At 40.5% G+C, this 25,330-nt stretch overlaps 1 protein-coding gene across 2 annotated transcripts in view; it reads left to right on the forward strand.

Moving 5' to 3' along the window:
* The first annotated feature begins 577 nt into the window (after positions 1–577).
* Positions 578–25,330, forward strand: part of CRACD (capping protein inhibiting regulator of actin dynamics) — a 314,918-nt gene continuing 290,165 nt past the window's right edge. The window contains exon 1 of one of the 2 annotated variants that reach the window (XM_067736077.1): positions 578–946. The gene's annotated coding sequence lies outside the window, so the exon portion shown is untranslated. The remainder of the gene's footprint in view (positions 947–25,330) is intronic. The other variant, XM_067736076.1, reaches the window with a different exon arrangement.

Raw genomic sequence — 25,330 nt, forward strand, 5'->3', positions numbered from 1 at the left:
ACTGAAGGAAAAGATCACTAGAAACGGATTTCCAAGTTCCATCGAAATAGTCATAGCAAAACATATGGAGAAAAAACCTTGGTGTTTCCAGTTAGGCCAAAAAAGGAAAAGATAAATAGTTTTCTTAAAATATCAAAGTCAATATTTAATTATGGCTAGGGATAATAATGCCCAATGTCAGTGTCAGTCTGTTCAGACGTACAGCGACTCAGCAAAGCAATTTTGAGCCTTTCTATTTGTGTAGCATCTTTCAACTTGACTTTCAGGAGTCCACTGCCATTTCTCACTGTCTGGGCTCTGCAGGGCGCAACTCCTTCTGGAGTCCAGGTCGTTCCCGTGAGTCTCTGACTCATCCAGGTACCAGGGGCCAGACTTGCATCCCGTGGGGTGGTGACTTACGGTCCCCGGTTCTTGCCCCACGTGAGCCTCCCTGGGAGCTCACCACAGTAACCTCCGACGCCACGGGTTCAGCCGGGACATCCCTGCAGTGGTAGGGAGGGCACTGACCAATCCCACGCCCTTCCCTGTGCCTGGCTCCGGTTTTTGGGCCCCCCCCCGTACTTCCCCGGGAAGGGAGCCGTCCGGCTCCTGTCTTTCCTGGAGGGCGCGAAAGGGAACTCGGGGCTCCCCGCGCCCCGCAGCAGGGCCCGGCGGTCCACGCGCGAAGCCAGGCGGGGCCGCGGCGCGGGTCCGAGCGCCCGAGGCGCGGGCGGAGCATGTGACCACGCCGCGCGGGGCCGGGAGCGCAGTGCCGCGCGCTGGCGGCGGCGGGGAGAGCAATGGAGGCCGCGGCCGCCTGAGAGGCGGGTGCGCTGCCGGTGCTGCTGAGGAGTCTGCTGGTGCTGCGGCAGCGCCGCGGGCTGTGCATCCGCGCCCGCCGCCCGCGCGGGACCGCCCGTCGCCGTCCAGCCCCTCTGCCAGACCCGGCTCCAGGCGGGGACCTCAGGTGAGCGCCTTCCCGGCCCGCGGCCAGAGCCAGACAATGGGTGCAGCGGGCGGGCTTCTCCCTTCCCCTCGCGACCCGCGGGCCAGGCCCCCGCGGCGTCCCGGGGTCCCCGACCTTGCCTTTGCCCTGGGGGCGTGGGCTCGGCGTGGCGGGCCGTGGACTTTGGGGCGGTGTCCCCGCGCGTTGTGCGCGGACCCTCCCTGAGGCACCCGCTCGTGGTGTGCGCCGCTTTAGATCCCACCCGAGGAACCTGCGGACCGGCTGTGCCCCCGGGAACTTGCAGAGAGCGTGGGACCTTCTAATTCCCTCTGTCCTTCCCGCGCCGCAGCAGCCTGTCCCGGGGTCCCCGGCTCGGGTCCCGACTGTGGCGGGGGTCAAAGCGAGACCTCGCCGTCTGGGATCTCGGACGCTGACCTGGCTCAGCCCTCTCCCCGGGCCTGAACTGCATTGCTTTGTTTAACCTCTGCCGAGCCATTTCGCACGAACTCTTGTTGCTCCAATTCTGATGAGCCACCAGTTTGATGGCTGAGGCAAGACAAAGGTTTTCCCTGTTTACAAGGGCTGGAATCGGGAGACTGCACGCTGCCAGTGGTGTAAAATGTGTTTTCCTTATCTCCTCCCAGAGGTTTTTCTGGTTCTATAACCCTCCTTTCTTGCAGAGCTCTGTAGTGGCGAGATTGGACCTCCTAACCCTACCGAGACGGTGGGTGGGGTATGGCTTTTATTCCGGCTTATCAGTAAACAGAAGGGCAGACGGCTACATTTGAGATAGTCTCAGAATAGAGGCATCGTAATCATCTTCTGAATTTTGCATTTTCAGAGAAAATATATATATTTAAAGACACAGTGATTCAGTGAATGGGCGGGGTGGCAGGGGGCAGAAAACCTAGTAACTACCACCGTGTGTTGTGAAATTTTAATATGGTTTTAAGAATAATGGCCCGGAAACTGATCTGGTGTAGGTGAGGGAGTGCGTGTGTGTTGGGGGTGGTGGTGATGGAGAGGGAGTGGTTAGAATACAAAGGATAAGGCAATTTTAGTAAAGGCTTCTTAGTATCATGTAGCAAATTTTCAGTTCATCAAGTTGTCATTAAATCATCGTTTCCCTGTAAAAATCACCTGTAGTAGTTGTTGAATTATATATAAAAAGGCTAACAATTATTTGGTGGTGTATGTGACTCAGGAATCTGAAAACAACAATTTTGAGTAATTTTAAAAAGTCAACAAAGGAAAGACACTTCCACTACTCCCTCCTTTATGCTATGAGAAAACTGAATCCTAGTTCAATATATTCAACAGAAAATTAACTGTAAGAAAAAAAGATTTCAAAGGCAGGTTTTTTAAGAAACATTTTGAAAAATGCATCTTATGTAGGCGATATGGTTGCGTTACTTCAGCTCAGACATGTGAAGGGAGGAAAATCAGGCTACTAGATTGCCCCTTTCCAGAATTAAAAGGTAGCTTCTTCAAATCCAATATTCAGAAATGGGGAAACTTTCACTTTAAAGACTTAGCAGTCATTTAGCACTGAATTTGGAGTCAGGAAGATAATAATACTGACTTGACACACTTAGGCAATTGGTGTGAGAAACAAAAGCTTCCACATGGTTCTTTCCAAAAACTGTAAAGCACTGTAATAAATATAAGTTATTATATTATACAGCTAGGTGAAGAAGCTGTATTTTACAGTTTTCTCTTACACAATTTTGGGAAAATTACTTGAAATTAATATGAACTTCTCCAGGGTAAGGGACAGTCTGGTATATACTAAGTGTTCAATAAATAGTTGCAGAAAGAATGAATTAATGAAAAATAAAATGCAAATGGATAAAATATGCATACAGATCGAATTGGTTTACTTCTTTTAGTTTAATGAACATTTACTGAAGTCCTACTGTGTGCCAAGAACTGTACAGACTGTTTCCACACACAGTTTATAATAAAAGCCTGGTGACCTTCCTTTTTTGATCATGTGTGATGTATGTTTCTATGAAGACTGGGGCCCCTTGGGTCATGTTAATGATCATCTCATGTAACTGAGTAGCACAATAGAACATTTCACTTGTTATATGTACAAATACTTTCTCACAATGGCCTGTGGGGAGGCAGGGCAGATACTATCATTCCCGTTTTGTAGGTGAGGAAATCCAGACACAGCGAGATTAAATGACTTGCCAACTCCTCGCCACTGAAGCAACAATGCCAGGGACAGAAGCTCGACCTCACGCCTGGTGCTTTCATCTCTGAATCACACTGTCTTCTCCAAGATACGCTGCACCTCCAGAAATCTCTCTTGAATTAGGCCTTATTAAAGTCTACCTTTTGAATAACTTTTACATAAGGAAAAGTTATATCTTATAACCCACTACTTAGTGAAGTGGTTAAATGTGCGAGTTCTGGAGACAGGTGACTAAACTTGAACTCTGGATTTACCAGCCACTAGTTCTGCATCTTTGGCAAGTGACTTAATCTCTCTAAGTCTCAGTTTTCTCATCTGTAAAATGGTGAAAGTAATAGTACCTACCTACCTTACAGGATTTGGGGGAGGATCAAATGAAACAATGTGCTTAGCATAATGCTTAGCACAGTGTCTAGTAGAAACTAAGCATTCAGTGTCAGCTAATTACTTTTATTCTCATTATTGTAACGAAGCAGTGGCTTTTAAACTTTTTTGGGGGGCACAATAAGAGATGAGTTTTACTTTGCCATCCAGCATACAGATACATTACAAGTGTGTTTAATTTAAAAAAATTCATTAATCAGTGCTCAGACTTCCTATGTGCAATGCATTCTTATATTTTTCATTCTGTTTTATTTAGAAATGCTGGTTGAGATACACTAAATAATTTCATATCCCGTTAATGCACCAGGACCTGCAATTTGAAAAGCACTAATGTAAAGGATAATCAGGTTAATGAGTGCCTTAAAGAAAAATCTGTTATTGAATCTTTGTTTTTCCCTCTAATGATTTACAGCATCTTTTGGAATTTGAATATTAAATTACACTGAAAATAGGTTTTTAAACATTCTTAGTAATTATAACCACATATTGAGTATTTATTACCATCTAGGTACGGTGCTAAGCAGTCTATTTTTGTATGTTATCTAATTTAGTGCTCATGACAGCCTTGTAAGAAGGTCTTCTGTTTCCATTTGGTAATTGAAATTAAGACTCAAAGTGGTTTTAGGAACTTGCACAAGGTCACAAAGTTAGTGAGAGTTGAAGCAAGAATTGTTCTGTTTGACCCCAAAGCTCTATGCTCTTTCAGCCTCAACACTGTGTTCTGAGGTTCTCTCACAGTGATTTCTGAAGACATATCATTCCTTCTTTTGCATAAATTTGAATGGTAATATTGAGAACTTACCGGTTGTGGTGCATCTTTTGTAGTTTCCTTTGAAAGGACCCGTTTGAAGAAAATCTTCAAGTTAGTAAAGTAAGAAAGTATACTGCATAGACTAGTACTTCATTTTGACTTTGGCTGGTGTTTGATGTAAACATTTTGGAATAATTTCTCAGGTTTTTATGACAGAGTCACTCAATTGGTCAGTTTTATTGTGTACCCAAAGGTTTAATACATATTCAGAAGAGACATGAAATAGCTGTGTCACTGTAAAAAGATTTCATTACAAATGAATGTCGGCTTTTGTTAAGGCACAAAATGAAGACTTAAGAGCTACAAGAATACTTTATAGTGTATTGATTTGTTTCAAACTCACCAGGCAGTGAAAGTATTTATTTTGTAAAGTACTTGTAAGAAACCACCACTAACTGTACTGTTTTTTGTTTTTCACTTCCTTGCAAATGTTTCTTAAATTTTTAGCAGTGTTTTAATTTTAAGTTTTTGGTAGTTCTGGGACTTTCCTCCCCTTTTAAAAATATTGTGAAAAAAATATTGTGAGAAAGAATTTAGGCAATATATTTTATAAAGAGTACTTTGAAACACAAATAGATAATTTTACATGACAATGGAAAGGCAAATTTCACTGTTTCTTTCACACTTAGGTCTGACAGATTCAGCCTTTTTCAGTGTCTGGTTGAACGCGTAGGAGTGTATCTTATAAATAAGATAAATACCAGGTGCTTAAAGATATATAAATACGCTTTTGCTTTTGCATTATAGCTTCCGTGTGTATGGAGCTTTGAACTTTCACCGGTATGTTTAACTAGTTTATTTGTTGAATTAAGGTTGGTATTTTCAAAACTGACGATTTTTAAAAATCAGAGTTTGTGTAGATCATGATGCTATATTAGACAAAGATCAGCAGTTTCATGGTTTATGTGAAACCACATATTTTTCATAAACCATCATTTTCTGTTAAGATTAGATAAAAGTGAGTATATTGTTTCATTTATTGTTGGACATCAGATTTTATCCTTAGATGAGCCCTCAAAAACTTGTTTTGCCCCTGACGAAATTGTGTACAGTTGTCATAAGCTTATGTTTTATGCTTATTTTATTAATTTATTCCTTTTGTCTAACACTTGACCCTAGTGGATTGGTATAGTTTTTATGAGCATCAAGAAACATTACAGCTATTGAACGGTCACTGTGATGTTTTTACATTCAGGCAAGTAAACTGGGTTCCCATTACATTTTGTACTACTTTTATTCTTGATGTGAAAATTCTTTGAGATAAAAAGAGCAAAGTCAATTTAGATATGTACTTGTACTAGTGCCTTTGAGGCGGATACATAGGCATATTTTGGATCTACTTATATGTATGATTTCCACAGTTACATGAGAAGTGCAAGATTACAATTTTAAATTAATCCATAAATTTAAAAATGATCTTAAGTAACTTTGTGGAAATGAAAAAACCGAGTAAAAACATTTAAGAGATGTTGAATGCTTTAGTCACATGTTATCAGAAATATTTAAGAAGCCAAATAGAACAACTGTACGTAATAGCTTTTATATTCTAGTGAGTTTGCATGTGGAAAGATGATTCCATTTAAAATGTCAAAAATGAAATGCAGAAATATTTTCAGATTTTAAAATCTTCACCAGCTCTTCCAGATGTTTGTAGAATTTTTCAAATAGTATTCTTTGAGGCTTGCGTGGAAATTTTAATAAACTTCCTTCTGAAACTGGTAATATTTTAAAAATGTGTCTTTGAGGAAAAGATACAGAAGCTGCATCCCTGAAACACTTTGGGAAATATTTAAATTGGCAGCAAGTACTCAGCTCACTAGAGAAAGGTTTTTAGAGTAGAATTTAGAGCTGATACCAGCTGCTAAGAATTATTCTCATTAACAAGAAAGGAGGGAGCACTTGTAAAAAAGGTGTTGGGCTTTTTACCAGGGAGAGTAGGAATAAGCCACCCAGAGGTCCACGGGCCTGTCTCCACTCCCCTGGTCAGGGATTGGCTGGCACTAATAGGGGAGAAGGGGAGCAGGCGGGGGCAACAGAGAAACTCAGTTATTGTTTAAATCAGGGATAAGCCGGATTCAACAAATAATCTGTGAAAGTTCTTGTATGTAATTGTTAACCCACACTTTCCCAACTTGGGAGAAAAAAAAGGAAAGTCCATGGCCCCAAGATCATGGTTTTTGGAAGAGGAAACATCAGGACCCCATTGTCAAAGCCATTTGTGATCTCAGGCCAGGGCCACTGCTGGAGTTCTTAGGGAAGCCTGCGACGGATTCAGCAGAACTGGTAAGACACTGCCGATGAATTCCAGCTGCCCTCAATGATTGCATTCCAGCTTTTCTTCATTTTGAAAAGTTCTTAATAGATGTAGAGTGACTTTTTCTCTACCAGAGTATTATTGTGACAGATGCAGTGGGCTTGTTTGGCACTACTTAGGATGCAGCTGCCCAGGCATGTTTGTGATGGGTTAACTGTTTTCTAGAGTTAATGAGGTCAGGGTCACAGGTTCAATTCCCGGGAAGGCCAGTTAGCTTTGCTTTGTTCTCTGATCTCATATTGTGCTCTTAACGCAGACCAGCCATCTGGCGAAGGCAGATCATTGATCACAAAGGGACTAATAAGCAAGACCGGTGTGGGAGGAGTAGCATGAATCTTCCTCAGTGGATGTTGAGTAATTAGAGAAACAATTCCAAAAGCACGTGCACGTTTGGTGTTTCCTGGCATTATCTTAATATGTGGAAGATAACATGGTTGTCCCATAATTTTCTTTGTCATTTCTGTTGAACTCCCATTTTAACAGTTGTTTTTTCTAGTTCTGAGGTTTTAGAAGTCTCATTTATTTATCAGTTATACATTGTCTTGAATGTTAGCTTTCCTTATAGGTTTGTAGGACAGTGGCTCTGTTAGTGAGAACAGGGTAAGTCTGACAGTAATAGATTAGACGACCTAGTCAGTTGTTTACAAATCCAACCCCATTTGAATTAAAAAAATAAAAGTTAAAAAAAGCAAAACACCATTTTGAATGAGAATGAATAGACTGAGAATATTCGGAAAACACCTTATAGTTTTTTTTAAGCATACCTTCATCTCCAAATCTCTTATTCTCTTTATTAAAATTACTTCTAGTGTCGAGAGAAATATCCAAGATCATCTAGACCAGTGCTGTCTCATACAGTAACTGGTCCCCCATGTGGTTATTGAGCATTTGAAATGTGGCCTGTCCAAATTGGGAGGAGCCCTACGTTTGAAATACACACTGGATTTCAAACTCTTGGTATAAAAAAATGTACAATATATCATTGATAATTTAAAAATATAACATGTTGAAATAATGTTTTAGCTATGTTAGATTGACTAAAACATTATTAAAGTTAATTTTACCTTTTTTTTCTTTTACTTTTTAAAATGTACCTACTAGAAAAATAAAAGCTACATATGCGGCTTGCATTATATTTCTATTGGGTGGTGTTGTTCTAGACCAACCCTTCATTTTACAGATGAGAAGGCTAAGTTCAGAGGTTAAGTAACTGAGCTGAGTTCTTTCCATTGCCTGTAATCTCTCCCTGCTAATAGGTTAGGTGTTCAGGAAGATGGGAACCCTTTGAACCATTAAAAGACCATTTAGTGCATGGCAATTATCATATGTTGCAAGATCTGTGCCTGAGTCACTGCATATTAGGTATTATGCCAGGGGTGTGTGTGTGTGTGTGTGTGTGTGTGTGTGTGTGTGTGTGTGTGTGTGTGTGTGTGTGTGTGTGTGTGTGCGCGCGTGTGTGTGTGTGTGCGCGCGCGCGCGCGTGTGTAGGAGGGGGGCTTTGTTTTGTTTATGGTGTTGATTTTTAGGCTCAGTTCTACCTTCCTATTATAGGCCAGAAGCCCTATGGCTTTATTTAGTTATGAGAAAAGCACATTAAATTATTAGACATTAACAGTTGTAACTCTGGAATAAATATGGTGCTCAATTGAGTGAATACTTTAATATACATTGTGAAGATTTCAGACAGTTTTGAATGACGCTTGAGGACAAAGCAGCAAGATTTAAAGGCTGTATTCCTTTTGGAGGGAGGAGAGCTGAAGTGAAGAGAGATTGCTTAGCCGGTGTTCCACAGGAAGAGCTTATGAGCTGTTAGTGACTATCTCTTAACCATGGATGTGACTGATGTTCCAGTCAAAGAAGAAATAGCCAGGATCAGGTGGTGCGAAAGCCGTGGCCCCCAGTGGGGGCTTCTTGTCAATTTTGTGACATAATAGTCTTTAATTGGCAAAGATAGAAAGGAAGAAAACCTCAGGACCAAATTTGTTATTTTTAGTTGAGATTTTTGTTTTCCTAATCCACATAGGCAGCTCAGATTAACATCTTAAAGATGTTTTCATTATGCAGCTCAGATCTAGTCTGTCGTTTTCTCCCCCTTGCCCATACAGAGTTGTAAGTTACTATCAGTTTGTTATCAGTGACAACTCAAGAGCAGCAACTTTGTCAGGCAACCTCTTTACACTTCAATTACTCTCATCATCCCTACTAGCTAGTAATGTGCACGAACTTATCCTTTTACTAGGGGCAGTGTGGAGGTTGAGAGAAGATAGGCAATTACTTCCAGAAGGGTGGCTTATAAAAATATATCAAGAGATCATTTTTCTATGCTTTTTGTCTGTTGCAAACAGCCGAAGTTGATCGGAGGAACAAAACAAGATAGCAGTCTTAAATGCTTACCTTGGAGTAGGCCAGAAATAAGTAACTGTGTCCTGCGGTATGAAACTTAATGAAAAGTACCATGACCATCCACATCCCATGCAGCCTGAGTCATCGTAAATCCAGTTTATCTCACGTCAGCAGACGTGTGTTGAGTGCTGCGAACCGTGGGCTGGGCACCATGGACATAGCGTGAAAAGAACAAAGATTAGGGAAGTACAGGTCACTTGAATGAGAACTTTTCTTGTAGTTTCTAGCTTGAGAAAAGAATGTAGCGTTTTTACATTGCTGCAGAATGAATGAATGCATTATGATTTATGTCATACAATTCACTAGTTGATTTCATGTGCTGTCACGTCCCATTTCTAGTTGTAACCGATTTTTTTTTTTTTAATTTGGGTCATTGGGACAGTCAGTTGGGGTGCTGGGAGGCTTGTTGTCATGTTGGGAATCATATTGCATATGGAAAGGTAGCATATGTCCCCTGTATTTCTCCTTCTTTCCCTGATCCAGCTGTTCATACCAGGCACTGTGGAGTTACTAGTGAATATAAAAATGAAGAATTCACAGTCTAGTAAAGAAGAAAGACAAGAATGTAAAATGTGCTGTGATAGAAGGTCCAAGTGCTATGGTGACTCAGAAGAAGGAGTGACTGTTCTGGGGAAGGAGGATAGAATGAAGAAAGATAAGGAGGTTGCTTACAGAGGAAGTGATAGTTGAGCTGGATCTTGAAGGGTGGGTAGAATTTTGACAGATCGAGAGGAGATGGAAAGGTATTCCAGAGGTAGGGAACAGAGTGAGCAAAGATATGGCAAGCATGAGGGCATGGTATACTGAGGTGGCAGGAACATTCAGGCATGGTAGGGAGTGGCAGGAGAGAAGACTAGAGGAAGGGGATCAGGCAAAATTTGGAGAGATTTGAAAGGCTGAAGCATACTGACAATTTTTAGGAGCTATCAAAAGCAGGGCGTGGCATAATTGTATCTACTTTGGAAGGATGACTGGGAGTTAAGCTTGGCTCTGAGGCCACCTTTCCCTCTAATTAGTCTAGTGACCATGGGCAAGTCACTTTACTCCTCTGGGCCTCGAATAATCTCGTGTATAAAACAAAAGTGTGGGCCTTCCCTGGTGGCGCAGTGGTTGAGAGTCCGCCTGCCGATGCAGGGGACGCCGGTTCGTGTCCCGGTCTGGGAAGATCCCACATGCCGCAGAGTCTGCGCGTCCGGAGCCTGTGCTCCGCAACGGGAGAGGCCACAGCAGTGAGAGGCCCTCGTACTGTAAAACAAAAAAAACAAAACAAAAAAAACCCAAAAGGGTGTGGCAAGAGTTATCCGGTCAATCAGTAAACAAAGACGGGACTTACCAAGGGCCTGGTCTGTGCTAGGTGCTACTTTTGGTGCTGGGATACAAAAGCAGACATACAGCCAGGGCTCCTGTGCTGTGAAGATGATATTCTGATGGGAGAGAGGGACAAGAAACAGTATATAGTATATAGCATATAGTATATAGTATATAGCACGGTGTCATGTCGTGATAAGTGCTGTAAGGAAAGTCAAGCTGAGCGAGTGGAGTGAGAAGTTTCCACAGAGCAGCCCAGAAAACTTTGGATGAAGTGAAAGAAGCCATGGGACTCTTTGGAATCTCTTCCAGATCTCAAATCATAGGTATAATTAAGTGAAAAGCTATGGGAGTTCAATCTCTTCAATATTGATTAAAGTCAGTTTCCAAATAGATGTTGTTCTTACAGTTTCCATTAGGTCCACTGGTATGGCTGTCGATGGACAGACTCTTTTTAGTGCTCCATCTTTGAAAGTACAGCATAGTCGACTAAGTACAGCATAATCGCATTTTAGAAAACAATTTCTTCAGTGTTTTGGAAAAATGCCCTATGCATGGGTAATTCTGCACGTTATCCCTCAGCGCATTACCCATCTCAAAGCTTATGGCTTATGAAAGGGGAAGATGCTCCTGTTTAAGCCACTAGATTTAGGGTGGTTGTTCAGTATATTGAATGGCTCTTCTATTGTAATATAAATTAAAATTAAGTGGGAGCCCTGGGAAAGCTCTGTTTTAATTAGAGTTGGAATACATCTTAGGAGACCATTTCTGCCAGTTATAATCGTAACAGTGGCATGATTTTTTAAAAGAATCCTTAATAAGCTGAGTCTTTCCTGAGGTCTTAAAGTTTATTTTATAGATGATTCTTGTCAAATCAAGTGAAAGGCAGAAGAATACAAACATTCTTCTTTGGCCCCAAACCTTTTTCTTGGAGATGTGAAACAGCTGAGCAGTAATCTGCAGAAGAGCATGCTTAAAACTGGCTTGTTGTTGAACATGAGCTATGAGCTTGGGAAATCTGGACTTACTATTTAGTGAGGACTATTCACGTAGAGTTGGGGTTTTTTTTCCTCACATAGAGTTTTTTTTTTTTTCTTTTTGCGGTACGTGGGCCTCTCACCATTGCGGCCCCTCCCTCTGCGGAGCACAGGCTCTGGACGCGCAGGCCCAGCGGCCATGGCCCACGGGCCCAGCCGCTCTGCGGCACGTGGGATCCTCCCAGACCGGGGCACGAACCTGCGTCCCCTGCATCGGCAGGTGGACCCCCAACCACTGTGCCACCAGGGAATCCCCCTCACATAGAGTTTTAAATTGATTTCCCACAAATTATGTCTGCAGTGTTGGGAAGCTAGTAGTGGTAGACTGTACTTTCAGAGATGGTGTAAGATGTGATCCCTGGCCTCCGCTGGCATGGAATCCAGGCTGTTGCTTTGTCTCCTTGCCTAGTAGTTCACAGCCAGTGAGACTGGCCCCACCTGAATTATTTAACTCATCCTTTAAGATAATTACAAGGAGTTGTTCTACAACTAAATGACTTACAAATTTGGGGCTTGCATATACATTTTTGTCTTTTCTTCATTTTCACTTTTACTGAAGATAGAAATACCTCCTGGTCTTTGGTTCTGCCTGCTAGTTTTTTATAATCCCTGCTCTGGATTACCTCATTCTGCCAGTCTCTGTTGCAATATGATTTATTTTTTTAAAATTAAATTTTCATTATAATTCCCTCATGCATCTGTCTTCCTTAGAATGTTTTGTTGTTTGGTATAGCTTAAGAAAGAGAGAGGAAGGCAAGGAAGGAAGGAAAGGAGGGAAAGAAGAAAGGGAGTTCTGTTTGGACACTGTACTAACAGGTCATGTTAGTATTTGATTTGCTCATTATATATGAATTACAATATTCTGCTTTTTTTCCTTCAAATGTTAAAAATATTTTTTATTATGGTAAAATATTTATAATGTATCATTTTCTGTATCATTTTAACCATTCTTAAGTGTACAGTTTATTAGCGTTAAGTACATTCAAAATGTTATGCAAAAAAAAAAAAAAGGTTGGGGGGAATTCCCTGGTCCTCCAGTGGTTAGGACTCTGTGCTTCCACTGCCCGGGTCCCAGGTTCCATCCCTGGTCAGGGAACTAAGATCCTGCAAGCTGCACTGTGTGGCCAAAAAACAAAAAACGTCATGCAACTATCACCTTTATCCATTTCCAGAACTTTACATTACAAACAGAAACTCTGTATCTGTTAAACAATAACTCTTCATTCCCCCCATCCGCTGGTAACCTCTATTCTTCTTTCTGTCTCTATGAATTTTCTATGAATTCTAGGTACCTCATAGAAGTGGGATCATACAATATTTGTCCTTTTGTGGCTGACTTATTTCACTTAGAATAATGTTTTCAAGGTTCATTTATGTTGTAGCAAATAGCAGACCTTTATTCCTTTTTATGGCTGAATAAGTTTCCACTGTGTGTGTGTTGTGTGTGTGTGTGTGTGTGTGTGTGTGTGTATACATTTAAAAAAATCCATTCATCTGTTGATAGACATTTGGGTTGTTTCCACCTTTTGGTTATTGTGAATAATGCTGCTGTGAACACTGTTATATAGGTATCTGATTGAGTCCCTGCTTTCTATTCTTCTGGATATATAGGTAGGAGTGGAATTGCTGGGTCGTATGGTAATTCATTGTTTAACCTTTTGAGGACCTGCCAAATTGTTTTCCATGGTGACTATACCATTTTAAATTCCCACCAGCAATGTACAAGGGTTTCAGTTTCTCCACAGCCTCACTGGTGATTTCTTGTTATAACAATTAATATTCCATTGTATGTATATACCACATTTTGTTTATTCATTCATCTGTCAGTGAAACCTTGTGTTACTTCCATGGGTGGTTTTTTTTTTTTTTGGCTGTGCCGTGCGACATGTGGGATCTTAGTTCCCCTACCAGGGATCGAACCTACGCACCCTGCAGTGGAAGTGCAAAGCCCTGACCACTGGACTGCCAGGGAATTCCCTCCATGTCTTAGCTATAGTAAATAATGCTGCTATGAACAAGGGTGTATAAATATCTCTTTGAGAACCTGCTTTCAGTTCTTTTGGATATATACCCAGAAATGAATTGCTGGATCATATGATAATTCTATTTTTAATTTTTTGAGGAACCACCATACTGTTTTCCAGTGTGGCTATACCATTTTACATTCCTGCCAGCAGTGCACAAGGGTTCCAATTTCTCTACATCCTCTCCAGTACTTATTGTCTTTTGTTTCTTCATAATAGTCATCCTGACAGGTGTGAAGTGATATCTCACTGTGGTTTTGATTTGCATTTCCCTAAGGATTAGTTACGTTGAGCATCTTATCATGTGCTTATTGTCCATTCCTATATCTTCTTTGGAGAAATGTCTATTCAAGTCCTTTGCCCTCTTTTGAATCAGATTGTTTGCTTTTTTTGTTGTCGAGTTTTAGGAGTTCTCTATATATTCCGGATATCAATCCCTTATCAGATATATGATTTGCAGATATTTTCTTCCATTCTGTGGTTGCCTTTTTACTCAGTGGGTAGTGTCTTTTAATGCACAAAATTTTAAAGTTTTCATGAAGTCCAATTGGTCTATTTTTTCTTTTGTTACCTGTGTCTTTGGTGTCATATCCAAGAAATCATTGCCAAATCCAATATTGTGAAGCTTTTGTCCTATGATTTCTTCTCAGAGTTTTATTGTTTTAGGTCTTACATTTTGATCCTTGATTCGTTTTGAGTTAATTTTTGTATATGGTGTTAGGCAAGGGTCCAACTTCATTTTTCTGCAGGTGGATATCAAGTTTTTCTAGCACCATTTGTTGAAAAGACTGTTCTTTCCATGGTGTTAGTGCCCTTGTCAAAAATCATTTGACCCTATATGCAAGAGTTTATTTCTGGGCTCTCTGTTGTATTCCATTGGTCTATATGTCTGTCCTCAATGCCAATACTACACTGCTTGGATTACTATAGCTTTGTGGTAAGTTTTGAAATTCAGAAATGTGAATTTCCCAGTTTTGTACTTCTTTTTCAAGATCGTTTTGGCTACTTGGGGCTCCTAGAGATTCCATATGAATTTTAGGATGAGTTTTCCATGTCTGCCAAAAAACATCATTGGGATTTTGATAGGGATTACACTGAGTCTATAGATGGCTTTGAGTAGTATTAACATTTTAACAATATCAGGTCTTCTCATCCATGAACATGGGATGTGTTTCCATTTATTTATGTCTTCTTTAATTTCTTCCAGCAGTGTTCTGCAGTTTTCATTGTGCAAGTCTATACCTCTTTGGTTAAGTTAATTGTGAAATATCTTACTCTTTTTAATGCTAATGTAAATGGAATTGTTTTTGTAATTTCCTTTTCAGATTGTTCATTGTTTGTGTGTAGAAATACAGCTGATTTTTCTGTCTGACTTTGTATCCTGCTGCTTCGCTGAATTCATTTATTAGTTCTAACAGCTTTTTTTGTGGAGTCTTTATGATTTTCTAGATCTATCATTTGTAAACAGATAATTTACATCTTTCTTTCCAATTGGATGCCTTTTTTTCTTTTTCTTGCTTAATTGCTCTGGCTAGAACTTCCAGTACTATGTTTAATAGAAGTGGTGAAAGCAGACATCCTTATGTTCTTGCTGATATTAGGGGGAAAACTTTCAGTCTTTTACCATTGAATATGATGTTTGCTGTGGGCTTTTTTTTTTTTTTTGGCGGTACGCGGGCCTCTCACTGTTGTGGCCTCTCCCGTTGCGGAGCACAGGCTCTGGACGTGCAGGCTCAGTGACCATAGCTCACAGGTGCAGCTGCATTGTGGCATGTGGGATCTTCTTGGACCGGGGCACGAACCCGTGTCCCCTGCATCGGCAGGTGGACTCTCAACCACTGCGCCACCAGGGAAGCCCTGCTGTGGGTTTTTAATATATGGCTTTTATTATGTTGAGGTAGTTTCCTTCTATTTCTTCTATTTCTATTTGGTTGTGTCTTTTTATCATGAAAGGGTGTTAGAGTTTGTCAAATGTTTTTTCTGCATCAGTTGAGATGATCATGTGGTATTTTTCTTTTCTTGCTAGTATTCTATTGTGGATTTTTGCATCAGTGTTCCTAAGAGATACTGGTCTATAGTTTTCTTTTCTTGTAGTATGTTTTGCTTTGGTATCAGCGTTATGTTGGCCTCATAGAATGGGTTAGGAAGCGTTGCCTCCTCTTGAATTTTCTGGAAAAGTTTGAGGTTTGATTGGTATTAGTTCTTCTTTAAATGTTTGGTAGAATTCACCAGTGAAGCTGTCAGTTTTTTGTTTCAAGGAGTTTGTCCATTTCATCTAGGTTATTCAATTTTTTGGCATACAGTTGTTCATAGTACTTTCTTATAATACATTTTATATGTATAGAATCAGTACTAATGACCCCCACTTTCATTTCTGATTTTAGTAATTTGAGTGTTCTCTCTTTTTTTCTTAGTCCAGCCAATATTGTTGATTTTTTTCAAAGAACCAACTTTTGGTTCCATTGATGTTCTCTGCTGTTTTACTATTCTCTATTTTGTTTATCTCTGCTCTCACCTTTATTGTTTCCTTCCTTTTGCTAGTTTTGGGTTTAGTTTGTTCTTTTTCTAGTTCCTTAAGTTATAAAGTTAGGTTGTTGATTTGAGCTCGTTTTTTTTTTTAATTATTCATTTTATTTATTTATTTTTGGCTGCATCGTGTCTTTCTTGTTGTGCACAGGCTTTTCTCTAGTTGCGCTGAGCGGGGGGCTACTCTTCGTCACGGTGTGCGGGCTTCTCATTTCGGTGGCTTCTCTTGTTGTGGAGCATGGGCTCTAGGTGTGCAGGCTTCCGTAGTTGTAGCATGCGGGCTTCAGTAGCTGTGGTTCACGGGCTCTAGAGCGCAGGCTCAGTAGCTGTGGCTCATGGGCTTAGTTGCTCCATGGCACATGGGATCTTCCTGGACCAGAGCTCGAACCCATGTCCCCTGCATTGGCAAGTGGATTCTTAACCACGGAGCCACCAGGGAAGCCCCTGAGCTCTTGTTTTTGTTTTTTTTTTTTTTGCAGTACGCGGGCCTCTCACTGCTGTGGCCTCTCCTGTTGCGGAGCACAGGCTCCAGACGCGCAGGCTCAGCGGCCATAGCTCATGGGCCTAGCCGCTCCGCGGCATGTGGGGTCCTCCCGGACCCGGGCACGAACCCGTGTCCCCTGCATCGGCAGGCAGACTCTCAACCACTGCGCCACCAGGGAAGCTCTCTTGTTTTTTAATGTAAGTGTTTGTAGCTATAAATTTCCCTCTTAGTGCTGCTTTTGCTGTCTCATATATTTTGGTATATTGTTGTTTTCATTTTCATTCATCTCTATTTTCTAATTTCCCTTGTGATTTCTTCTTTGACCCGTTGGTTGTTTAAAAGTGTATTGTTTAATTTCCACAATTTTGTTAGTTTTTCACTTTTACTTTTGTTATTGATTTCTAACTTTATTCTGATATGGTCAGAGCAGATACTTTGTATGATACCTATGTTTTAAAATCTTTTGAGACTTAATTTGTGGTCTAACAAATGGTTTATCCTGGAAAATATCCCACATGCACTTGTTGGGTAGAGTGTTCTGTATGTCTGTTAGATCTAGTTGGTTTATTAAGTTGTTTAAGTCCTCTCTTTCCTTATCTATCTTTTGTCTGGTTGTTCTATCCATTATTGTGAGTGGGATATTGAAGTCTCCAACTGCTATTTTAAAACTATCTAGTTCTCCTTTCAATTCTGTCAGTTTTGCTTCATATAATTTGGTGGTCTGTTTTTAGATGCCTAAGTGTTTATGTAATTGTTATATTTCCTTGATGTATTAAACCTTTTATTACTTTATAATATCCTTGTAAACTTTTCCTGATTTAAAATCTATTTTTTCTGATGTTAGTATAGCCACCATATTCTATTTTGGTTACTATTTGCACGGAATATCTTTTTCCCATCCTTTCACTTTTAACCTGTTTGTATCTCTGGATCTCAAATGAATCTCTTATAGACAACATATACAGATCTTCCTTGACTTACAGTGGGGTAATGTCCCAGTAAACCCATCATAAGCTGAAACTATCATAAGTCAAAAATGCATTTAATACACCTAACCTACTGAACATCATACCTAGCCTACCTTAAATGTGCTCAGTCACTCAGTCACTTAGCCTACAGTTGGGCAAAATCATCTGACACAGTCTATTTTATAATAAAGTGTTGAATATTTCATATAATTCATTGACTATTGAACTATAAGTGAAAAACAGAATGGTTGTAAGTGTATTGGTTGTTTACTTTCATGATTGTATGACTGATTAGGATCTGCAGCTCGCTGCTGCTGCCCGTCATCACCAGAGAGTATTGTACTGCATATCACTAGCTCAGGAAAAGAACAAAATTCAAAGTACAGTTTCTACTGAATGCATATTGCTCTAGCACTGTCGTAAATTCAAAGAATTATGAACTGAGCCTTCATAAATAGGGGACCTGTTATTGGGTCATGTGTTTTTATTTACTCTGCGAAGTCTGTGTCTTTTGATTCGGGAGTTTAATTCATTTACGTTTAAAGTGATTACTGATAAGAAGGGACTTCTGTCATTGTGCTGTTTGTCTTCTATTTGCCCTATGATGTTTTTATCCCTTATTTCCTGCATTACTGTCATCTTTGTTTACTTGATTTTTTTTAGGGAAATGTTTAAATTCCTTTCTCATTTCCTTTTGTGTATATTCTATAGTTATTTTCTTTGTGGTTACCATAGGGATTACATTTACCATCCTAAATTTATAATACTCTAATTAGACTTTATATCAGCTTAACTTCAATAACATACAAAAACTGCTCCTTTATAGCTCTGTCCCCATCCCTTTTGGTTGTTTTTGTCACAAAATTATATCTTTATATACATTGTATGACAAAGTACATACTCTATTAATTCTTTTAAATGCATTAGTCTCCTAACTTATGTAGAAATCAAGATTTGGAGTTACATACCAAAGTTACAGTTACACTAGCTTTATATTAATAATTATTTTTTTCTGTAAATGAATTAGTCTCCTAAATCATATAGAAAGCAAACAAAATGCATAGTTACAAACCATTGTTACAATAATACTAGCTTTTATAATTGCCCATATGGTTACCTTTATTGAGATCATTATTTCTCCATATGGTTTTAAGTTACTGTCTGGTGTCCTTTCATTTCACCTTGCAGGACTCTCTTGAGCATTTCTTGCAGGTCAGGTTTAGTGATCATGAACCCCTTCAACTTTTGTTTATCTGGGAATGTCTTAATTTCTCCCTCACTTTTGAAGGACATTTTGGTGGATGTTGATTTCTTGGTTGACAGTGTTTTCCTTTTGGCACACTGAATATACCAGCCCACTGCCTTCTGGCCTCCAAAGTTTCCCATGAGAAATCTGTTGATAATCTCAGGTCTTTTTCTGTTGAGGATTCCTTGTATGTGATGATTTGCTTCTCTCTTGCTGCTTTGAAAGTTTGATTATAATGTGTCTTGGTGTGGGTCTCTGAGTTCATCTTACTTGAAATTCACTGAACTTTCTGGATTTGTATATTCATGTCTTTCATCAAATTTGGGCAGTTTTAGCCATTATTTCTTCAAATACTCTCTCTGTCCCTTTCCCTCTCTTCTCACTCTAGGATTCCCATGATGCAAATATTGGTCAGCTTGGTGGTGTCCCACAGGTCCTTTAGGCTCTCTTTGCTTTTCTTCAATCTTTTTTCTTTCTGTTCCTCAGCCTCATTAATTTCCATTATTCTGTCTTCAAGTTCACTGATTCATTCTTCTACCTACTTAAATCTGCCTTTGAATCTGTCTAGTGAATTTTTCCTTTTTGTTATACTTTTCAGCTCCAGAATTTCTTTTCAAGTTTTGTATTTCTTTTTTGACATTTCCATTTTCTTGACTTTCTCCACATCTTCTTTTAGTTCCTTGAGCATCTTTAAGATAGTTGTTTTAGAGTCTTTGTTTTAGAGTCTTTGTCTAGTATATATGCCATTAGGTCTTTTTCAGGGACAGTTACTATTCTATCAATTTATTTTCTCTTTTGAATGGACCTTGCTTTCTTGTTTCTTTGTAAGCCATGTTATTTTTTTGTTGAACCTTGGACATTTGACTCTAACTCTGGAAATCAGATTCTCTACCTTCTCTGGGATTTGCTATTTTCTTTTTTTTTTTTTTTTAAACATCTTTATTGGAGCATAACTGCTTTACAATGGTATGTTAGTTTCAGCTTCACAACAAAATGAATCAGTTATATATATACATATGTTCCCATATCTCTTCCCGCTTGCGTCACCCTCCCTCCCACCCTCCCTATCCCACCCCTCCAGGCGGTCACACAGCACCGAGCTGATCTCCCTGTGCTATGCGGCTGCTTCCCACTAGCTATCTACCTTACGTTTGGTAGTGTATACATGTCCATGCCTCTTTATTGCTTTGTCACCGTTTACCCTTCCCCCTCCCCATAGCCTCAAGTCCATTCTCTAGTAAGTCTGTGTCTTTATTCCTGTTTCACCCCTAGGTTTTTCATGACATTTTTTTTTTTTTTCTTAAATTCCATATATATGTGTTAGCATACGGTATTTGTCTCTCTCTTTCTGACTTACTTCACTCTGTATGACAGACTCTAGGTCTATCCACCTCATTACAAATAGCTCAATTTCGTCTCTTTTTATGGCTGAGTAATATTCCATTGTATATATGTGCCACATCTTCTTTATCCATTCATCCGATGATGGACACTTAGGTTGTTTCCATCTCTGGGCTATTGTAAATAGAGCTGCAATGAACATTTTGGTACATGACTCTTTTTGAATTATGGTCTTCTCAGGGTATATGCCCAGTAGTGGGATTGCTGGGTCATATGGTAGTTCTATTTGTAGCTTTTTAAGGAACCTCCATACTGTTCTCCACAGTGGCTGTATCAATTTACATTCCCACCAACAGTGTAAGAGGGTTCCCTTTTCTCCACACCCTCTCCAGCATTTATTGTTTCTAGATTTTTTGATGATGGCCATTCTGACTGGTGTGAGATGATATCTCATTGTAGTTTTGATTTGCATTTCTCTAATGATTAGTGATGTTGAGCATTCTTTCATGTGTTTGTTGGCACTCTGTATATCTTCTTTGGAGAAATGTCTATTTAGGTCTTCTGCCCATTTTTGGATTGGGTTGTTTGTTCTTTTGTTATTAAGCTGCATGAGCTGCTTATAAATTTTGGAGATTAATCCTTTGTCAGTTGCTTCATTTGCAAATATTTTCTCCCGTTCTGAGGGTTGTCTTTTGGTCTTCTTTATGGTTTCCTTTGCTGTGCAAAAGCTTTTAAGTTTCATTAGGTCCCATTTGTTTACTTTTGTTTTTATTTCCATTTCTCTAGGAGATTCTCTACCTTCTCTGGGATTTGCTATTTTCTTTTACTTTGTATTTTTGTGATTGTTGTAGGCTGTCTCTGTGCTGAGAATTAGTCTGAAGTGTAAACTTAATGTCTTCTCAGATCTTTTCTGAACCCTTCCCAGAGTATGTATGGCCACTTTCTAATTTTCCCCATATATGCAGTTGTTTCTGAATGTCCTAGTCCTCAATATCTGGCTCCAAAAAGGGGAAAAAGTGAAAAATGGTGGTGGTGGGGGAAGGGAACTGGCCTTGTAAATTACCATAAGTCACTTCAGCCACAGGGAGAGGGGCTTACAACAACGGGAAGAGATACAGCAATGGCTGGCAGCCCCTTTGTCTGCACCTCTGTGATGAGGGACAGCAATCAACAATCACAGCACAGTTCCCAAGTATTTGGAGGACAGATTCCTTTTTGCCCACCCTGGCTGTCTCAGGCTGTGTGCAAGCTGCTCCAGTAACCATGCACAGCTGCTTGCCATGTGGCTGGAGTGGGGGATGATAACTGCCATGGTGCTAAGAGCTGAAGTTGACTTAAATTAACCACAACTTACAGCCCAGGTCTTCCTCTGGAAATTGCAAGCCTTCAACAGACTCCAGAATTCCAGATAATTACATCTAACAGATTCTGCCAGTGCAGTTGTTTTCTAGGTGGGGAGACAGATTCTCTGCCATCTTCCCAGAACCCCTCTCCCCTTTGCCCATTTTTTTTTTTTTTTTTTTTTTTTGCGGTACGTGGGCCCCTCACTGTTGTGGCCTCTCCTGTTGTGGAGCACAGGCTCCGGATGCACAGGCTCAGCGACCATGGCTCACAGGCCCAGCTGCTGTGAGGCATGTGGGATCTTCCTGGACCAGGGCACGAACCCGTGTCCCCTGCATTGGCAGGTGGACTGTTAACCACTGCGCCACCAGGGAAGCCCCCTTTGCCCATTTTTGAATTGAGATGTTTGCTTTTTTTGTTGTTGAGTTGTAGGAATTCTTTATATATTCTGGATATCAATCACTTATCAGATACATCATTTGTAACTATTTTCTCTTATTCTAAGGGTTGTCTTTTCACTTTCTTGATGGTGTTTACATGTTTTCTTAACTGTAAAAGTTAATATATGTATGTGGAAGAGGCTTAAAAAGCAAGCCACAAACTCAGCTCTTCAAGTAGATGGTAATATTGATGCTGTTTGATTAAAGCTTCCAGGAGAAGACAAGATGAAGTCTCTGAGTCACAATCTGGATTCAGGGTCCCTGAGAGTTTACAAGTGCTCCTTCTGGGAAGCCAGTGGGCAAAGCCATGAATGAATACTGAGAAATGTAGGGCTTCCTACAGCCAGGGCATCTGACATAGAGTGTAGTTTAGTATTGGTCATTCATATATTTTTTCCTCCATGTTGCTTCCCAAAACTTTGCTGATAACCCCATGTTCTGGTTTTCTTACAAATTTTGATCCACTTTGATTCAGCAGTGATATTCTGCCTGTGGTGCTCACCTGCTTTTCCCTGTTGTATCTCCTTCTGTGCTAATTGTATGTTTGTCCTAGTGTCTCTTATGTTGGTGAGAGAAAAGCTATACACTAGTTCAGTGAGTAACCAGATACACTTTCACTCTTGTTATTTCTTTTGGGGACAGGATTATCCATTACATTTCCACCTACAAGATTTTTTAAATTATAAATCTTCTGTTTGCAGCTGCCGTATCTAACTTTCTCAAGCAATCTGCCTTTTTGACTGGAACGGTCATTGTTTGTTTATCACCTGAAGCTTACAGTGGTGGTGCTTATGGTTTTCACTGTTAAAATGAAGAAAATTTCCTTTATTATCTCCCTAAACTCATACTTAGGACAATGGGAAGAAAACACAATTGTGTACTTCTTTTTTTTCTTTTTTTCATTTATTTTTGGCTGCATTGGGTCTTCGTTGCTGTACGCAGTCTTCCTCTAGTTGTGGTGAGTGGGGGCCACTCTCTGCTGTGGCACGCAGGCCTCTCATTGCAGTGGCCTCGCCTGTTGCAGAGCATGGGCTCTAGGCACGTGGGCTTCAGCAATTGTGGCACACAGGTTCAGTAGTTGTGGCTCGTGGGCTCCAGAGTGCAGGCTCAGCATTTGTGGCACACGGGCTTAGTTGCCTCACAGCATGTGGGATCTTCCTGGACCAGGGATTGAATCTGTGTCCCCTGCATTGGCAGGCGGATTCTTAACCGCTGCACCACCAGGGAAGTCCCAGCTGTGTACTTACTGGTTCTCTCAAGCTGGCGAAGAATTTGTGGTGGTATGTGAGGCTGAGTAAGTAAGCAAAAAACTTGCAGTACAGATTTTCAGGAAATTGTCTTTACATGTGATAGATGGAGAAACGGCATGAGGAGGTAGCATAAGTTTTCAGTATGTGGTCCCTTGTCTTTAAGTCTAATATGTAAAATCACAACAAAACAGAAATAGTTCTCTAGGAGATTGAGGGTTGTTAAGAAGTTTAGAATTAGTGATGTTTCCTGACATGTCTGTAGAGATGCAAAGATGCTAACCACTATAGTTCCATCTTTTTTCTTTTATAAATTTATTTGTTTTTATTTATTTTTGTCTGCATTGGGTCTTTGTTGCTGCGCATGGGCTTTCTCTAGTTGCAGCGAGCGGGGGCTACTCTTCATTGCAGTGTGTGGGCTTCTCATTGCGGTGGCTTCTCTTGTTGTGGAGCACAGGCTCTAGCTGTGTGGGCTTCAGTAGTTGTGTCATGTGGGCTCAGTAGTTGTGGCTCGTCTCTAGAGTGCAGGCTCAGTAGTTGTGGCTCGCGGGCTTAGTTGCTCCGCGGCATGTGGGATCTTCCTGGACCAGGGCTCGAGCCCGTGTCCCCTGCATTGGCAGGTGGATTCTTAACCACTGTGCCACCAGGGAAGCCCTATAGTTCCATCTTTAATTGATAAGAGGGGTGCATAGAAGAACCCAATTTTTGTGCATGAGATCAACTCCAAGTGTAAAATTGGTATTGACGAATAGATTAATATAAAAACTAGAATAGAGCTATTAATCATGTCCTCTTTCCAATCCCAGGGTGCCATCTCAGTTCTCAAGAATGGGTAAATTTCATGTCCCCAGTATTGCACAAATAGTTTCAGCCAGTATAGAATTGGGGGGGCATTTTTGTCTTCTTGTAAGATAACAAGGGTTATTCTTAGATGCAGTTGAATCTTTATTTTTTTAAAAAGTTTTATGAAACATCATAAAACTGCTTTGCTGGAATAATTTTACAGTTACGGAATTTTTTATGTGTATAAATGTGCATGTACATATATACGTACGACTTTGTTTTTATGCAAACTTGTTTAAAAATAGTTTCTCCAAATAGAGTATTTGTTTTTGATTGGTTAGAGAGCCAGTATCTTTAAAAATGTAATAAGGAAACAAGTATTTCCTTAGAGGATATTTCAGAGTTTTACTGCACCAAGTAATGTTTCAATGTAAAAGAAATGAGCCATTTCCGTACCTAGCCTCAGGTTATAGAGTCTCGCAGTGTTCTTTGACCTCCTTCCTTCGGCTGTGATGAATGTGTTAGCATCTGTCCCAGAGCTAAGAATAGTTTAATATAAATTCCATACCACCCACCAACCTTGCAACAAGAGAAGAAATAAATACGCACTTTCTCATTCTGAGTAGATTGGAACTTTTGGACCTTGGCCTTAGCGGATCTCATCTTGTCCAATATCTCTGTGCTGTTTAAAGGGTAGAGACAGCTGGGATTCAGGATTGAACGTTGAGCTCATCCCCACCTGCTAGCATTCTGGACTTCTTGCTCCAGACCCTGCGGATGGAGCCCCCTTCTCTGACCACAGCCTTCTTGCCTTTCAGTCCCACCATTTCCTCATAGTGATAGTCTTTCTTTTCTGCCTTCATTCTGAGTTTTCCCCCTTTTCTACCCTCTCCCATTTGCCCAGTGCATCAGTCTCCTCGTTTTACTCACCCTCATGCTCAGCCTGCGCTCCATGAGCAAACGTGTCAATATGCACCAGTACTTCCCTCCTAACACCCTAAAGACACCCCCAACCTCAGCTGCTGCACCCCTGCCTCCAGTCCTCTTCACTGTTAGTTACACATTTATATTGCCAGTCCTTGACTGAGCCATCATTGTTTGTCAGGACTAAAAGGTTTCCAATAAAATACTAATTAAAATTTTCAGTGACTTATTTTACTGCCCTTGACTCCTTCATGCAGTTTTCTTTTTAAATTATTATTTATTTATTTATTTATTTATTTATTTTTAAATTTTATTAATTTAATTTTTTTGCGATACGCGGGCCTCTTGCTGTTGTGGCCTCTCCCGTTGCGGAGCACAGGCTCCGGACGCGCAGGCTCAGCGGCCATGGCTCACGGGCCCAGCCGCTCTGCGGCATGTGGGATCTTCCCGGACCGGGGCACGAACCCTTGTCTCCTGCATCGGCAGGCGGACTCTCAACCACTGCGCCACCAAGGAAGCCCCTATTTTTATTTATTTTTAACATCTTTATTGGAGTATAATTGCTTTACAACTGTGTGTTAGTTTCTGCTCTGTAACAAGGTGAATCAGCTATACATGCACATA

This window comes from Pseudorca crassidens, chromosome 4, assembly GCF_039906515.1.
Source record: "Pseudorca crassidens isolate mPseCra1 chromosome 4, mPseCra1.hap1, whole genome shotgun sequence".
In the NCBI taxonomy this organism is placed as follows: Eukaryota; Metazoa; Chordata; class Mammalia; order Artiodactyla; family Delphinidae; genus Pseudorca; species Pseudorca crassidens.